We start from the raw sequence: 18,915 nt of genomic DNA, 5'->3' as shown, positions 1-18,915 counted from the left end.
GTATGTGCCCTTGTCTCATGCAATTTCTTTACATCGATGTGCAGGAATATTTATCCCCAGTAGAAATGTTTAACTAATCTGGTAAATGTCAAGCCATATGGTGTACATTGTAAGGATTTCATCAGGCCTTTTTAACTCTTTGTAAAAGTCTCTCCCTCTCCTTCCCTCTGCTTACTTCCTCCCTCCTCTTTTTCCTTTTTTTTCCCACTCCTTTTTTTTTTTTTTCCTTTGTTGCTGCCCTGACAGAGCCTACAAGGGAGGAGATAGAGCAGGGAGTGTTATTACCCACAGTTAGATCAGGGATGTGATGTTCATAGTGTACAGTAACAAGCAATATTAACCAGAAGTGAGTGCAACTCATGAGGAGCCTTTTTGCTGGGCGAAGAATGTGATTGTTATCAGCAGTGACCTGCAGAAGAAGATCACTAATAATTTTTTTTAAAACAAACTGTCCACCCCAACAGTGCACAAAATTCCCAGGGGCTACCTCATCTCTTATCACTTTCTTTGAATAACCAAGTCTTTACAACAAATAATCTGCAGTTTTGCAGCACTTTCAAGTAAAGAAAACGTTTCTGCACTGTAACTATCTGGTGTATCTCCCAGAAAGATAGAGTGCAATTCACAATAAGCAATATCAAAAAAGAATAAACCGTTATGTTTGTGCCAATCCTTATTCATGGTTTTATAACAAGACATATCTGTTTTCTTCCTATAAATCTTGACTCTATTTTTAGAGTTTGCAAATAATGACTCCAGTCTTTGGCTGCCTGCCACTTCTGTGAAAAACTAGAATAGCCACAGTGCAAGACTATAATATTAAAATAAAAAATAAAAATTAGGGAAAAAAAAAAAAAAAAAAAAAAAAAAAAAAAAAAAAAAAAAAAAAAAGAGAGAGAGAGAGAGAGAGGGGGATTCTCGCTGAACTCTGTGTATTTCCTACCAGGACAGACCTGTTCAAGATCGTGATAAGTGATGCAAATGTGCAGAATGTGTCAGGGAAAAGCAGGAGCAGCATGGAAATTTGGCGGAGCTTCAACACCTCTTTCTGAATTCTTTTTCCTAAATCAAATTGCTTGTACCTGCAGGGGCCCTTGGCTGCATCACAGGCAGATGCTCACACCCAGCAAGGCACAAGCCAGCCCAGGCTGCTCTGCTGGGCACCGCTGCTGCCTTCCCCTCTTAGTGGCCACCAAACCTGCTTTTAGCATCTCTGATGGACACAACCTCCAAGGGCAGGGGATTACAGAGCACTTCTCACTATGGTTCAGCTCAGGAATGAAAAAAACCCACCAGGAGAAGCTGCCACCTCCAGCCGAGGCCTCCGGACATTTTAGAGCCGTGGCAGGCTAGGGAGGGGGAGCTGCAGGTCAAGGAAAGGATAAGATCTGGGTGGCTGGGAGTGGGGAGGGAGAAAGAGGAATGTAATGAAGGAGGTAGAGAGGGAAAAGCAGGGAAATGACAGCATTCAGATAAATTTAGCTCTGAATCCAAACTTCAGGGGGAGGGGAGGCGTTTCCTGCCCCAAACCTCTGAACTTTCTGAGATTCTCCCATATCGCGAGTGATTTACCTGTAAAAAGAACTGAAAAGGGGGGAAAAAAAGAGGAGAAAATTGAAATAAACAGTTCTCTGCTCTTTAAACAATCTTTCCATCCTAATCCTCCAGGGTCAAATGTTCAGGCACAAGGACACAAACCAAAAAAAAAGGAAAGAAAGAAAGGAAAATCACTTTTATAAAGAAGATCTTTACAGAAGTGCATTAGCCCCAGTTTTCATCAGTGTAACAACAGTATATCAGCTGTTAACACAAAGTGCCCTCTCCACATACCTGCCAGTTCCCTAACTCCAAAGTATTTATTGGTACATTATTGGAAATGTAACAATTCATCATTATTAAGAACATTATTAAGGCCAGTAATAGTACAATAGATACCAGCATAGTTTTCTGAGCTTTGTTATGTGTGTTTTGGGAAATAAATAAATAAACAAATAAAAGAGGCAAGGCTAAGTTGTAAACACACACAGAGAGACAAAAAAAAAAAAAAAAAAAAAAAGGAGCAAAACTTAATTAATAATTAATCAGAAGCACCAGCCCAAGATTTTTGCTGTGAAAGCCATCAGATGAATGTATCTATAAGCCAAGTGTATTTTTTTTCCCCCAATTTCTCACACTAATATGTTTCTAATAACAGCATTATCTGGCTGTATAGATAGCCTATGCCCAAGCAGCCTCTCAGCATTCAGGAAGTTGTTGACAAAGACTCCTGCAATAGCCTGTCTGATTTTGTGTTATTTCCTTTAATTGAACCAATAAGACCTGCACTCCTGACCTTTGCTCAGGAGGCTAATTTGAGATTAGGGTAGTCTGCAAGTAAGAAATGGGGACTGAATTTTTAAAGTGCAGAAACATTCCTGTAAGTATTAGAAGATAAGGATCAATTTCAGCCTCAAACCGCTCTGCTCTTAAAGAGATCTGCGGAAGGACTTCAGTGAGACAATACTGTCTCTTAATTTCAGAAAGTTAAAATCACTCAGCTTCGTCTTTGTACTGAGTGTTTTAGTGCTTGTAGTAAAGATGAGGCCCATGACTTTGAGTCCTTGGAGTCTTCACAGTCACCCAGTAGGACATTCAGAAGTCCCGTAGGAAAACTTACACAAGAGCATAAAATATGTCATGCCAGATAAATGATTCTTTGTGGTTCTTATATTATTCTGGTCTGGTACTGAAAGCTGTGATACTTAAGCCCTGTGCAGTGCCAGAGAACGAATAAGACAGACTTCTCAGCTGTAAACTCACAAAAAAAAAAAAAAAAAAAAAAAAAGGGAGCAAGATGACAAACATTAATAATTAATCAGAAGCACCAGCCCAAGACTTTTACTGTGAAAGCCATCAGCTATCCTGAATCTGTACTCCCTAACAGAGGGAAAGAGGCAGCTGAAGACCAGTTAACTGCACTGCCCTTCTACAGTGTTGCATGCAGAAAATTCCTGTTCAGAGCCACAATAACATATTTCCCTCAGCTGCAGCATTGGAATGGGGCTGGTCATGCTGTCCTACACAAGGACACCCACCGAGTCACTTCAAGCAGCAGGTAAAAGCCTCAGCAGTTGCTGCTGCAACGTAGATTTGAAGGCTGTTCCCTCTATTTACACATGTAGATGTTGTAGTGCTGCTATGCAAACAGTCCTCTGTGGACTTTTGCTTGTGGATTTTATTATAACACATTCCTGACTATGAATGGCACCTTTCCTCTGCAATATCTACGGCCATGCCCTTTGTGTTTTACCTTCTGACTTCTCTTCTGGTTTTGTTACTTTTCTTGCTGGCAGTGTTTATAAAGTAGGAAATGAACTTTCCCTTCCCTTCTCTAAGCGATGCTCACGGCATGAGAGCTGCAGTTGCATTGTATTCCCTGAACTTTGCAGCCACTGGAAACACGAGCAGTATGTCAACTCGTTCCTGTCTTTGCGAGAGAATTCAAGGTCAAGCTGACCAGTGAACTCTCGTATTTAAACGGAGCAAGTCAGCGCTGGTGTTCAGCACCGACAGCGCCTCTAGGAGAGAGGTTAACCCTGTGCTGGGCCTCCCGACAGCAGCGCCCGTGCCGGGCTCTCGGGGCAGCGCTGCTGCTGCTGCTGCTGCTGTCAATAGGAGCTGGACACGCCGCACATGGCTCGGGGCCCAAACAAGTGTCCCTTCCCGGGATGCGCGCCGCGCACGGGAGGCCCTCAAGGGGTTAATACATGCCATTCCCGAGTTCAGTGAAGGGACAGGCAGAGCCCAACAGCGGGAATTTCAGGATGTTAATAGCCTCTTCTCTTCCGATTGGCCCAGAACGAATGCAGGGTACAGTAAATTGTCCTTGTCAGCTTAGCTCACATGATGATATGCTTTATTTCTAGACATGCCTTGAATCTGTCCCTTGAATTTATGTTCAGAAAATAAACACTTCCAGACGGCAATAAAGCATTCAGTTGTAGCTCGCTGTTGCTCAGTCTCAAGCCAACTGAAGCCATTTACTTCAGACTTTCTAGAGCTTGCAAAGCTTTGGATCCCTCAGTTCCTGCTCACATTAGCAAGTGTCCCCCGTTCTCCCTCTCAGCCCTTGGATTTGAAAAGATGTCCAAGTTGAAGCTCCAGAGAGTTTCACTTGGTTTCCATGCACCATCCTGAAAGATGACATCAGATCACCTCATTCACACACAGAGACACTCCTACCTTTTATGGCAGGCAACACTGAGAGGAAAGAAAATAAAAGAATTAATGGTATCAAGTTGCACAATAGATATGGATGATTCAGGATATGAATTTCCTACCATAAAAAAAAGAAAAAGAAAAAAAAAAAAAAAAAGAAAAAAAAAAAAGTAAATTAAACAGCTGTTCCATTTGTGCCTGATGTGGCTAAGGAAACAATTGGTGGCTGGCTGATTTACTGATTAGGAAGGTTGCATGCAGTAATCTCCAGGTGTTTCTGAGAAATGTCCAAATAGAGCTGCAGTGTTTGTTTGCAACCAGTAATTTCATGGCTATCCCTTCCTTCCTCAGTTCCCCTCAATAACACCAGTTTATAACTGCATAGTTACAATATAGGGGAGTTTGGCAAAAATCAATGGTAAATGCACATAGGAGACAACAAAAGAGCAATACAAATAGAGAACGCCTCGTTACAGCTTTAGTTTATTAGAGGTGTGTGGATATTAAAATGCATTCTTCAACCCAAAGGCAATAGAAGAAAAAATACTGGGTTATATCCACCACATTTAGGGTTGGGCAGCCAGCACTCATATTATACCTGGAAGAAGCTGGAAGAGCCCCAAGCGTGGGTGGGTTTCGCTTTTCTCCCGTTTAACATGACACAGAATTTCTGCTCAAGTCTATTCCTTCTGAAAAGAAGCCCCCACAGAGGAGCCCATGTGGGCCCAGAAGCAGCTCGTCAGTCATCTGAATGTGCCTGATAGTGAAATCATTTGATAAGAAGGCTGGAGAACTGCAGGGGTACTGCTCTGTTCTAGATTATAAACTCATTAGGAGATAAGGATGCAAAAATAGGAATACTCCAGGTATCAGGTGGAGCTGGAGTAAATTCCCACGGATGGCTGGTTGGTGGAAACAGCTGCCTGCTGCAGGGCCACGCTGGCCAAGAGAGGGGGTGGCTCTCTCTCCCACCCTCAAATGGGGACCTGGGGATGGCCAAGGGACCTAACACGGAGATCAGCGCAGAGGCTGGTGGCAGGGACATTCACTGGGCTACTTTCCAGCAAGACACACACTGGAAATTATCCAAGCAGAGGAGGAAAACTCGTGCTGCACCATTTCTTCTCTTTTTACTCCCGCCAGCACCAGGCCAGATGCCTCCCATGCAGCAGGGCTGCAAAAACATCCTTGGGGCTGGTTCAACAAGGGTGTTCAAAAGGTTTTGCAGTTTCACAGGAAACCAAAGGGCAATTACACTTAACACCCACCCTCTTTCCTTTTCTCTGGCTATCTTGCTTTCTGTTCCTCATTGGCTCTCACTCCATCCTTCCTTTCCTCCTCTCTTCCCTTGATCCCATTCGGGGACTCCAAAGGACTAATTCAGCACAGCAGGGGCAGCGATAAGTTAAAACAATGAGGAGATTTGCAATTAGGGAGAGTTTTAAGGATTGGGAATTGCGCATGTTTTACAGTCATCTCTTGGTGATGGGAACTTTATCTTCAGGAGATAAGGCTCCTTCGTTGGCTGCCACAGCTCCACCCTCCTGCACCAAGTGAAATTCCACATTTTAACTAAGGTGCTGCTGTATTTCAAACATATCCCATTGGGGGGAAAAAAAAGAAAAAAAGTTAAAAATGTACGCTGTACTTTGACTGATTATCAATGGCGTACATGCCTTTAAAATCCTTTGTTAATGAGGTATCCTTATTACCATAATCAAACACGCTTAGAAACTTGTCACAGATAAGCAAAATTCCTTACATTCTTTGCTCTGCACTTTCCTTTGGCATCTCTTCCCCACCCCCCTCCGAGGCTTCTGAAGGTTAGGGACCAGTAGTGCTGGAAATTGAAGCCCTCTGTTTACCCCCACCAGCAAAGGAACAGTCAAAGCCTCCTTGCTCTGCTGCAGCAATGACCCCGACGGTGACCTGAGGAGACCACCCTCCTGAGAGAGGAGAGGTCACCCAGCCTCCACACAGGACCTGCTCGGGGCATCCTCTGCAGAGACAGCCAGGGAGAGATTGCAAATCATCCAAACTGTGCCAAATTATGTGTGAAGGTTTTGTAATGCAGACTACTGTCCACCAGGGATTAAATTAAGAACATCAAACCCAACATAGAAAGAATTTCATTTTATCCTTAAATTTGACTTGCAGTGTTTTATTTAATGCTTCTTATCAGCCCTCACGTCCCATAACATCTCGCCACCAGAAAATACTTAAATAAATTGGGCAATTTGTACGGAGGGCCATACAAATTTAGCATGAAAGACTCCTGCTTTTAATTTGTTCATCCAGAACATGGGCTCCGACAGCCACTCGGGCGGCCTTTCCCATTCATTCCAGAAACCATCTCTTCTGCCTGTGTTTACAGAGTACCTGTCTAAATAGCACAAAAACTTGATTTAAATGTGAGTGGTCTGACATGAATCAAGTGATTGATAATTAGAGCAAAGTTAGGAATATACTCAGCTCAGACAGGAGAGTGTGCACATCACTACATGTCAGCATCCAGCAATTCCTATTCTGAGACTCGACCATTTCATGTGGAATTGCAATCCACAGCGGCATTTTTCATAAATCTGACTTCTTGTTACATAAATATACATCTTATTACTTGGGTTTATTGGGTTTTTTTTTAATCTATGAGAAAAAGTTTCTGCTTCACTGTTGCCCTCAACATGCAGATTTGCTTATTTTTAGATTTGAGAAAATTGTTGAGCACTAAAAAACCTGAAATAAGTCAAGTTATGAATCCTGAGGACCACTCCAGCTCCTTTACTGCAAAATCACACTGACTTCCCTGCAGTTGCTTCCTCTGAGGTAAAAAAAAAAAAAAAAAAAAAAAAAAAAAAAATCTCCAAAAACCCACAAGAAAAGAAAAAACCCAAAAATATGGGGTTGTTAGACAGGACAGCATAAAGTAAAAAGCTGAAGAAAATTCAAGCTTCTGAATATAGGAAAATTTGATTCACAGATTTAACAGCAAAATTTGTGATCAGAGCCTAAATGTGTCAAGTAAGTAGAACAGATTATGAAAATAGAATATTGACCCTATACACATAAATATATATATATACTTTATATTAAACAGTAACATTCCAATTCTCCAACTAGTAGGACTCTGTTAAACTCATTCACTAGATGAGCACTTTCACTCTGGAAGCAGAATATCAGTAAATGTGTGAAGAAAAGCCACTGAAAACATATGTTACTTTGAAAAGTGAAACAACTCCTATCACGCTGTTATGCCATTAAAACTCTTGATACTCACATCACCCTCTGTATTGATCAATTATGGCCACTCATGACCTAGTAAGGCAGTAAAAATCCTTTAATTTTGGATGGCATGGGGGGGCCCAATTCTGTTGTGGAGCTTTCATCCCGAGTGTGGTTCGAGACAGAGCAGCCAAAAGGCTACGTGGATTGGGGCTCATAATCCAATAAAGTACTTGGCTGCAACACTGCCTATTAAAAAGTCAGCGTTTGCCAAGAGTTACCACACAAATATGGGATGGCTGCAGTATCTCCAGAATTATAGGGATGACTGTAGTATCTCTGACAAGGCAGTGTGGGAACTGCAGGTTAATGGTATCTCTTAATGGCGATGGCTTTAATGTAGGTTAATGGGATCATAATTTCCTTTCCCTGGGAGAATTTGCGAATTCTTCCATTCACTGCCATTATTTTTAGCAGCAAATGAAGGATGTGATTCCGACCTGGAGATGTTTGTACCAGGAGGTTTGTTTTTAGTAAAGAGCCTGTTCAACTAACTGAAACCAAACCCAGGACAATAGTTTCAGGAGTGGTGAGAGGAGCTCAGACTGGAATGGGTTTGCCCCAATTGTGTTTGGCGCTGCCCACATTTCAGAGCCCCTCTTTTGGGCTCATCCCACAGCATGCCTCAGCTGTGGTCATGGTGGAACACTCTAATACTGCCCACTGAGCTAAGCCCAAATCCTTTCTGCCGCAAAACCCACCGTGTGGGACATCATGGATTTTGCAAAACCCTTTTTGGCTTGTGGAGGAAGTTTATCAGTGATCTGGAGGCAGATCTTCCCAGCCACATCTCTGTCCCTGCTCATCCCTGCGCTGCCTGCTCCATCCTGCCCTTCAAGCCTTGGTGCTGAAGATGCTGGAGGGCATGGGCTGTTTGTCCGTAGGAAAACCAAACTTTGCTGACTTATCAGAACAAGGCACGCCTGGCTGTCAGCTTATCAGAGGAGGGGGGGAAAGAGAGGAGAAGTCTTCCTTAGGCAGCACCAAGCCCCCAGCTGGGCAGCTGGAAAGGTCAGGGGGCTGATGGTTCTGCTGTGGAGAGGCATTGCCCCCTCCCAGTGCAGCTTTCCAGACAGGTTTCACAGGCCCTGGTGAGCAGGGCAGCACCACAAACAGTCCTCTGAGGGAATCCTGCCCACCCTTTCATGTTTTTCCTTGCTCTTTCCTCCTGTCCCTGTGGTCTGTACCCCTGGCAGGCAGTGCAGTTTTGCTGGGGTGTTGATGTCCCATCTCTGATGCCGCTGTGACCCCCATGAGCGAGTGAGCGAGCACCCGGTCAGGGCTCGCCGGGGCCAAGTTCAAGGGCACAGGCTGGTACAGACATATAAACAAGGGAATGGTATGTAAGCAATAAAGACATAAAGGTTAGGATCAGGGCTAGCAGTACAATAAACAGCTGTGATAACCCGGTTTGTTTATAGATAAAGAATTTACTGTAAAATCTGCAACGTGCAGGATACGTTTGTTAACGCTTTAAGGGATGTATGCTTTTAGATCCTCTTTCATTTCTTGTTCGCTGCACTGAGTAAATGTCACCAAACATCCTTTTTTACTTCTGCTTTCTTTTAAATCAAGCCCAGGAAACACAGGCGTATCACATTAGCTGGAAGTCCTTCACTTCAAAAATCCCTCCAAAGAAGACAACACGTTCCACGGGAGTTTAAAACTGCTGCTACAAGAAATGCAGATAGCCCAGCCCTTAATAGTTTAGAGTTTCCTAATAAAACACCCACATTTCAGGCAAGGAATTTCCCTTTACACACCATTTTTCCTAATTTACTATTAATACGCGCAAGTACAGTAAGCACAATTTCACCAGGGCTCTTGTCATTTTGCAGAGTGTCTGTTTTGCCAACTTTTAAAATACATTTCAGAGTGTAGCCAAGCGTTTTGCAAAATTACCACAGTGCTTCTTAGGTGTCCTGTGAGGCTCCTATCAGAAGTACCATATATTGTACAGCAGCTATTGATCCAAATGGCTACATTTCTAAAGCAGAAAATGATTGTGTGGTGAAAGCAGTGCAGAGGTGCAGTAAAATGCCCTCAAGTATATAAAGACATAAAGATTAAAGTCACCCTGCAGGTTCCCTTTAACTCCTCCAAATCCACTGTGTAATGTGTTCTTTTAGGATGAATCAAAAACTTTGTACAAATTAACATGACAGGTGCCGGTGTTCATAAATAAGATGGCTCCTCACCACCAGGAGGCTCTAGGAAAGTTTACTTTGCTTTAAATACATGCAAAAGCTGTTAATTAAATTCCCAGATGTCCAAAGAACATCTGAATAACCAGAAAGCAAAATAACACCCCAAAATTTGTCAGCCAGAACACGTATTCAGGATAAGAAATTGAGTCTTCAGAACACAGGATGCCCCAGAGTGTTAATACCAACAATTTTCAGTTCTGTAGTTAGTCTTCTATAAAGTTTAGATGATCTTAAAAAGAAAACACATAGGTGGAGTCTGTCATGGTCACCTTCTCCTCCACAGCACCAATGTGTCTTTTCTAAACTGTGGAATACACTTTTCACCAGCTTTGTAGCAACAGATTTGTTACCTAGGTAAAATGCTTTTACCTTGTAAAAACATTTGACTGCAGGACAAACATATTTGCCCTTGCATTGCTTTCACAGTCATTCTGGGGATATTTTTGGTACCAACCAGCTTCAACACCTTTAACCTTCCCCTAGTGACACCTAAAAGTGTTGCAGGTGTCAGAGAGGGTTCTGAACACCCCTGAACACCACAATCAAGCTCAGATCATCATCAGGGCTCTTCAGCTCCTCTTTAGCCTAATTAATAAACAACAGCAGCTAACCAATAAGATATATAATTTAATGCCTGCCCTGAGCCTGGTTCTTCCTTGCCCTGTTTCTGCTTCCACCATGCTCTCCGGACAAACACTCAAGGTGAAATATTTCCCCCACTAAAGCTGATGGTTGAATTCTCCAGAATCATAAGAGAACTGGTAGATCCTAAACAGATAAATCTTTGAAGAAAGAAACCTTTCAGTCCCTGGCTCCTAGCTGCTCCTGTACACAAATAAGATATTTTCCAGGAGCTTGTACTTCAGGAGCTCTGTCACCGAAATAATCAGTTGATCAAAACATCCTTATAAGTAAAATTCTGGCCCTCTCTAGCTCTGGTCAAAAGACAGATGGATGAAAAGGCATTGCTAATGCAAACCCCTATCACGTCTGGGGCCTTTCCCCTGCACAATTATCCCGCCTGGATTATTCCTCCAGGACTGTGACTGATTTACACACTACAGGAGTGTATCTCATCTGGGAAACGAGTGCAGCTTTTTAATTATTCTCTGCACCACGGTATCACCCGCTGGGTTTTGGTCAGAGCTGCTCTGTTTGGGGCTGCATGTTGCAGGGGGACAGGATGGGGCCCACCCAAATTGCTTCCCCGCACCTTGGAAGTTGGGCAGAGAGGTAACACAAGGCTGCAGTTCAAACAGTGAGCAGCTGTAGCACCCTACCTTGCCTGCTCTCTTCAAGGGCTCAGAGGAGCCCCAAGGGAGTTTGAAGGAGGAAGACTGGTGCGAGTGTTGTGCACAGTCAAAGCCTGATGGTACTGGCCACAATTATTACTTGAAAGCATAAATAAAAGGATGGCGTTTCAGGAAAAGCTCTGACAAGGACGACAAGGCTTTAATGTGAAGCGTGATAGCACAGAGGCAGCGGGTGGAGGTGACAGGAGAGGCTGTGACAGATCCAGTTGCTCTGGATCCAGCACCGGGCTGGGGAGGGAGGGACCCCACTGGCTGCCGGGGTGGAAGGGAACGGGGCAGTGTGGAAACACAGCATGGGCCATCCACCTCCAAACATCCTTCCACAACAAAACCGTCCTTTACAGGAACAGCAAGCACTGGTAAAGAGGAGTTAGTCTGCAATAGGGTTGGCCCCTACAACTGCACAGAATCACAGAATCACAGCAGGGTTTGCCTTGGAAGGGACCTCAAAACTCATCCAATTCCACTCTCTGCCGTGGGCAGGAACACCTTCCACTAGACCAGGTTTCTCAGAGCCCCATCTAACCTGGCCTTGGCATGGGGCAACCACAGCTTCTCTGGGCAACCTGTGCCAGTGCCTCACCACCTTCACAATAAAGAAGCTTTTTCCTAATATCCAATCTAAACCTACTCTCTCTTCCAGTTTAAAGCCGTTCTCCCCCTTGTCCTGTCACTACATGCTCTCATAAAAATTCTTTCTCCTCCTCCTCTCTTCCCTTCAGGTACTGGAAGACTGCAATTAGGTCACCTCTAAGCCTAAGCATCTTCACTACCATCAAGGAAAAAACAACAACAACAGACCCCACAAGGTTAACTCTTATTCATTTCCCAAGGCCCCAGTCACTACGAATACATCTGCCTTGTGGAGGAAGCTGTTTGAAGTGGGGCAGCATATCTGTGTTCTTCCCACCTGGCCACCTGCACCCCAGCATCCCTGGACTGCGTGAGAACAAGCACAGAGGACTCAGACAGGCTGGACAAGATGCCTCCAGGTCTGAGCTCCGGCAGCTGCTTTCATCCTGTGCATCTATCTGAGAAAGACACTGCTGGAGGGGACCCTCACTGGCCACAGGAGGCATCATTAGAGCCGTGAGCTGGCCTTCAAACCACCGTGTTTGCACTCAGAAGAAATGAAGAAGTGTAAGAAGGAAGAACAAAGAAGAATAAACACCCGGCTCTGCCCTGCTCAGACAGGTAAAGTGTGGAGGGGTCACACACGTGTTGGAGGCTGACCTGCATTTCCCTTTTGAAACTGGCGGCCCCAGCTCCTACATGACAATTATCCACATACTCAGATTTACGAGATTCCTCACCCGGCCAATAAAACCAGGAGGGAAATATAGAGATGTCCATAAATGACATATTTTCATGCTTTGTGCAACCCGTCCCTGCGAAGCGCTTTTGAGCAGCTAAGCAATTTACATCTAATAGCAAAGTGTTTTTTAATCAGTCAGATCAATTTGTGAAGAATTGGTACATTAGGTATAGCCGTATAGCAGAGATCCTTATAGCAAAGGTTTAGAAGTAATTGCTCCCTGACCCACTGAACACTGTATTACCATAGAAGTTTGTATTCTATTAAGAGTTAATAAGTGACCAAAATCTAGACTAATACACTGTCAGGGTTCATTATCATTACAGGTTCTTGCTATTTTTTCAGCGCCTTTTGCTCTGCCGTTCTTGCTACGTATGGAAAACCTATATCAAGATGGTTGTCATGGCAATGGAAAGATTTGCATGTGTCTTATCTATCTATTTAAATACCTTCTTATGGTTTATAACTGCCATAATACATCCCTCCAGCCCTGCTCATTGCTAATTTAGAGCCAGCCCAGTGTGTCTGAGGTCAGCGATACCATCGGAAGCATGTCGTCTAGACAACTCCAGAGCCACTGTCCATGTGATAATTGTTTCATGCAAATAAAAAAGTACAATGGTGACACTCTCATCCATGACTTGCACAAGCTGCCTGTGCCGGGGCTGGACCAAATCCGTCATCACCTGCCCAGAAAGGGCATTTTCTGCCTCATCATCACTGGTTTGTTGGTCTTTTTGGATACCAGTTTCCTTTGGTCAGGCCTGGAGCTGCTTTGAGATGAGGCTGGTGCTGTAAGATGAGGCACTGCAAAAATCTGCTCTGAGTGCATTTAAGAGAATTGAAGAAAACCTGTCAAATCCGCCCCCCCTCCCCCCCCCATCAAATTTACTCATTTGTAGAAGGGTGGATGAAAACTCCACTTGAACCCAGGGCGTGAGCCAATAATCATTTTGAGTTTGTACCAAGGGTCTTTGGGGAGGGAATTACATTTTAAAAACAGCTCAACAAACATCCCAATGGGTTGGACAAAAATGATCTAAACTTTCTACTTACGACAAATCTAAGTTCTTGCTTTCTCCATGTCTTTGTACCTCAGATATTTCCATCAAAACACACTGGGCTGAGAGTGCTCTTTAGGAAGATCATTTGTAAGACGTGGAAATATTTTGCAGACAGAGCAGAAACCTCTGGCCATCAACAGAGAGAGCAATACCTGCAACACTCCACTCTCCCCTCTTTTATCTTTTTCTCCTTCAGGAGTTCATACTTTGCTGCTACATCCAAATGGCTGGAAAGGTAAGTGTGGCTACTACTGCATAAATCCATAATGCACACAAGGCAGTATGAAAACACTGAGAGCGGTAACAACAACCACCACCATGAAAGGCTGTCTCTGAAATCCAAAACCCCAGACTCTTCATTCCTCTTTGATTTCCCTGACTCAGGGTTGTGGTTTTTCAGGATGTCCACAGATTAAACCACTTTTTCAAGTACTCCAAGATCTACCAACAATTTGTTTTCTGGCAAACTGTACACTGCTGCTACCAGAGGTTAATAATAATAATATTGGAAATGTTTAATAATTTGATAATTGACTGATTTGTTGTCACTATTTGCATCGCTTGACCATGCTTACAGATTAGAAGTGTATTTCTCCTCGAGATAATTGATATTTGTATTCACAGTGTGAGGAAATGCCACCTATTCCTGCAGCAGTAAATCAGGAACCATTTACCTTGCCAATACAGTTAGAGAATGTTTACGTGCAGGGCTACATTCATTGTTTGACTAATCCGTGAGGGGTAGATTTTCTATTGCATTTCAATAGCTCATCTACTTCAGACTGTTGTGAACTTTCTAAAGATGTGTTTTCACTGATAATAGCAGATCTTGGAGTGCAGTAATCTGGAATTGAAGTTTCAGTGACAGATTTACTCAACGAGCGTTTTGCATGAGGCATTACTGCAAACGTTATTTTATATCTGCACGCGTACAAATATATTACACGTACATAGGGAGCTGACAAAAGCTTCGGAAGATAATTTCTGCAATTTAGCCAACTAAGGATTTCAAGTCAAGCATCAGTTTCCGGGTGTTTTTCATAATGGATTTCACAGCAGATGACCTGACAGCTAATCTCATGATCTGAGCTGCACATATCCAAACAAACGGCTGCCAGGCCCTCAAAGGGTCCCCCTGCTTTCACATGCCACGGCTGCGAGCCCGCGCCGCGAATGTCCAGAGGTCCAGACTGACCTCCTCACCCCCTGTCTGGGAAACATTCCTCCTCCCGGCGGCTCATTCTTGCCGACAAACAGAGCAGGACCAGTGGGCACTTGCTGAAAAGGGACAAGAGAGGGGCCATGAATGGAGCGTGTCTGGTACAACAATGCCAGACAATGTCTGTGAATGGGGTTGCAAACCGTGCTCCTGTTCAGAGGGGCTGCCAGCAGCTTCCCTGCCCCCTCTCCTCCTCCTCTGCTCCCCTTTCAGAAACACACCAGACCCAAAGACGCACCGAAAGGGGTGGACAAAGTCAGTAGGTGCTGTGTTTCAGAAGGGGAGTCCCATGGCTACATGATTTCTCCGTGTGCCGCCTGCCCCCTGTGCCACTAAAACTGGTGGCAGTGACAAAACCAAAAATTGGAGTGCAAGCCCAGCTCCTGCCTCTGGCTGAGTGCAAAAGCACCAGCGTCACACTCTGGGATGGGCCACTGGCCTCCAGTTCTGGCTTTCTTAGAAGCACCACAAGGCACCACTAAATGAGGGGGGGTGGGTTCAGGCCTGGTTTGATTTTTCTCTGATTTAAGTTGTGGGGTTTGGAGAAAAACAAAGCAAAAAAGAAACCATCTACCCACAGTGTGACATTCTTCTCCCAGCTAGTTCATAGCAAAGGCAATGGCTTCACAGAGAGCATAAGATAAAAGCAGAACACGTTAAAAGTTTTACAGGGTACACTTAACCTCATCTCACTTATGCTTAACCAAATCCTGAGTAACTTTCCCAAAATCAGGAGTGTCCAGAGTTTACTGGTGAAGGCCACTATCCAGCCCAAAGCCCAGAAGGAGTTTGAAAAGTACTTGGGCCTAAATATTGTCACTTTCACCCTGAGAACATACAAAGTTTCATCGGAAATACTTAAAATTACTTCCAATTACACTGGAAAATTGGAGTTAAAATGAAATATATTTTCTATTTCTAGTACTTATTACCAGTGCTGATCACAAGTGACCATTATATCTACGTCCTATGTCTATGTCGTATATCTAGGACCAGCCTTTGGTACTGCCTTACCCTCTAGTCCAGTCTTTCAAAAAGGAAATAAAAGGAAATTATGGAGCTAGTGCCATATGAAAACCTCTTCCCAAGAGACTCCATAAGCCTCAGAAAGGCTATTCTGGGTGTTGAATCAAAAGCTGGGGAGCTACAGATGGGAAACCCACAGTGTACTCCTCAGTAATTTGGGATTTCTCCTCTTGGGAGCCCACCAGTAACTCTAGCTCTACATCTGCAAATGTCCTTTGGGAAGGGAGCAATTGGGTCAAGGCTGAGACTGGGAATCTTAGTAATACACAAAAAAAATCCTTCAAAGACTGGGAGCTTTCAGGATCAAAGACTCCCCGTCTGACTGATGTGTCCATCTATGTTTCCCTGTCTGCAGAGCTCTGCGTGGGTCTAGCTGCAAAATAAAACTTCCTGCCCATATTTTAGATCATTTCCCAAAAGCATATTTGGGATGTGAGTGTCCAGGCTGACCTGTCCAGACCTATATCAGCAACTAATCTGAGCCAGCTAAAAAAGCCATGGGTGGTCACAGCAGGGTGAGGGGCACCAGCACCATCTGCAAGAGCAGCCTCAAGAGTGGATTTGTTCTACTTGGGCGAGGCTGTCAGAAGGAACCTACTAAATTCTGTCCTGGTGTAAACAGGGTTCCCGGAGCCAACACAAAAGCCCCGGTTTACTGGGAAGGCAGCCTGACAGCTATGGGAAAAAACAATTCAACACCAAGCCCAGCTGCTTCACGCAAAGCAAACAGACAGGAAAACCCCACACAACTGGCCATGGGGTGAGGCCTGGCCACAGGGTCCCTGTGGGGCTGGTGCCACCACAGCCCCTCCCTGGGCACCGGAGCCCGTGTCCGGCTGAGCCCCTCTGCCCGGGAGCGTCCCCCGGGAGGGTGGGCAGCTGGGGCTGAGATAAAGCAGACTCCAGGCTGTTTTATCTTATGCAGGGGGCTGGCCCCAGGAGCAGGAAAGCGTAAAGGTGGTTTAAAAACCACAGCTTTTTTTTGTTGTTGTTGTTGTTGGGCTGTGGAGGTTCCCCCTCCCGCCCCCTTTCCGAACATCTGGGCCTCTCCTGCAGCATGTGCTGTGGGCAGAGCAGACCCTCTGGCCCTGAACCTGAAATGCCCAGAGGAGAGCCAGACATGTGACAGATAAAAGCAACGGAGCGGGGGGAAGTGGGAGGTTAAAACAATAAGGAGAAATTTTTATTTAAAATGCATGCTCCTATCTGTTTAGTATAAATATTTTAGTTGTATGGAGGAATTTTAAACACCCACGGGAGCTTGATTTGCAGTTAAATTCAGTGAAATTTAGGTGCATCAATCTGGGAATGTGCCAGTCTGTGCAGAACTAACACTCTTCCTATGGGCTTGGAGGCAATGGCCACAAAAGCAGTGGTGACCTCCAAAGCTTAACATCCCAGGGACGAAGTGACTTCCCTTCTCCCCAGGAAACTCAGCCCTGGCCGGCTGCTCCCCCCTGCCCTGGAGGCAAAGCAGGGAAGGAGGGAGTGGGAAGAGCCTTCCCCTTCTCCCCGGGCTCATAACCAGCTAAGTTTTTGTCTCGTTATGCCTTTTAACACAAGTAAATCCAAATAACTGGGCAGTAATGAATTATAAATGGAACAAAAATGAATATACTATTAATACTACTCCCAGAAGGGGATAAAAGGGATCAGCAGCTTTATCCCATGGTGCAGCTGAGAACTGACAGGCAGGCTGGGCTGACATTCAGAGGCCACTCTCTTTTCATGAGGGAAAATAAAGTCTCTGGTGAAGGTGAGGCGATATTTCCCCCACTCCTGTGGCCCCATGCTCCAGAACCCCATCTGCATTCCGGCTCAATCCCATACACTGTAGCTCCTTCCCCCAAAGCAACTGCTCCTGAGAGGCACCACCCCAAAATGGATGCAGAGGAGGGGATGTTCGTGTGGCGACTGACCGAGCCCTGCTTCTTCTCCTCCAGTGAAATATGCTCATATAAAAGAGGGAATAAATAAAATTCAGTGCTTAACAATCTCCAGGGCTCTCGGTGCTCTGGCAGCCAGACCCTGAGGAGGAGGGAAAACAAAGGTCTGTCCCAGCACTGACCTTCCCTCGGCCAGGTGCCACGGGGCACCCGCGCCTCCGACAGGGCCCCGGCATGGCCGGTGCTGCTGCCCCGCAGGAGTGACGGGAGATGAGGGCAGTGATTTCTGAATTATTTCCTTCAAGCAGGTTTGAGAGAAGGGGAAGGGGTGCAGTTGCATGGCAAGGCTGTCCCTGTCTCTTTGCTCTCCCTGGAGTGGTTTGGGATATCAGTGAGGATCACCCCTGATTTTTAATTTTAACTCCACCCAGATCCAGAAACTTGCTAAGCACCTCTCTAATCCTCAAGCACTGGGCAAAGCCAATGGAGCACACACTTAAACTCTTTTATACGTTTTAAAGTGCAGATAAACTCCAGCAAGTGCTGGGAAGCTTTGATCCGAGGTACAGTGGGCACTTCCACAGTTTTTCATGTGTTCAGCTCCAGGCCCTCTCTGGCCACAGTGCCCATGAAGGGCAGCGTCTCCATGGCTCATTCCTGTACCTTGTGCAGCCCAGAGGTCACAGAGCCTCTGGGACCAACCCAAGGGTTCATCCCAACTGCAGCAACAGGAAAAAGAAACTTTGGAGATGGTCTGCAGTGGAGTTTCTTTGGTCCTCAATCTCATTGCTAATTTTGGCAGATTTCCACTTTCTTCACTATTCAATTCTCTCCCTCTTGCTCTGGAGAAAGCCTGTGGAAACTGCCAAGTGAAAACTGCACAGGGCAAGGGAGTTGGGCAAACCAGGAGAAATATTTTCCTTTTCTCTCCCCTTCTGCAGTGCCAGTAACACCTGGTGCCGCCTACAAGGCAGCAGGTACAGAGGGATTTGGGAAAATGCTTGTGCGCAGAGGCTGTGGCAGTGCTTAGTCCTGCTGCATGTCCAGCCAGGGTGAAGCTTTACCTTGACATGGGTGGGACCAGGACACACCAGGACGTACAGAAAAAGTTGTTTTCAACTTTGGGAGAAGTTGTTTGCAACAGTGACTTGGCCAATTTGGGCAGAAAAGGAGGTGCTTCATTTTTGCACCTGTTTGCCTGGAAGTGCTTTAAAGCGGACAGATTTTCTTCTCAACAGGATCGTTTGGGCTGAACTCAGCCCCTCCAATCCACTTCCCTCACCTTCCTTGTCTTTCACTTGGCGCAATCATTTTTAGCACAAATCCCAGGTCAATCCTCCCCGTTGCGTTCCCCCTGCCCCATGGCGGAGCAGGCATGCCCTGCTCTGTGTCTCCCAGGAGACAGCAAT

This window comes from Hirundo rustica, chromosome 3 (genome assembly GCF_015227805.2).
Source record: "Hirundo rustica isolate bHirRus1 chromosome 3, bHirRus1.pri.v3, whole genome shotgun sequence".
Classification (NCBI taxonomy): domain Eukaryota; kingdom Metazoa; phylum Chordata; class Aves; order Passeriformes; family Hirundinidae; genus Hirundo; species Hirundo rustica.
Note: the sequence above shows the minus strand (reverse complement) of the source record.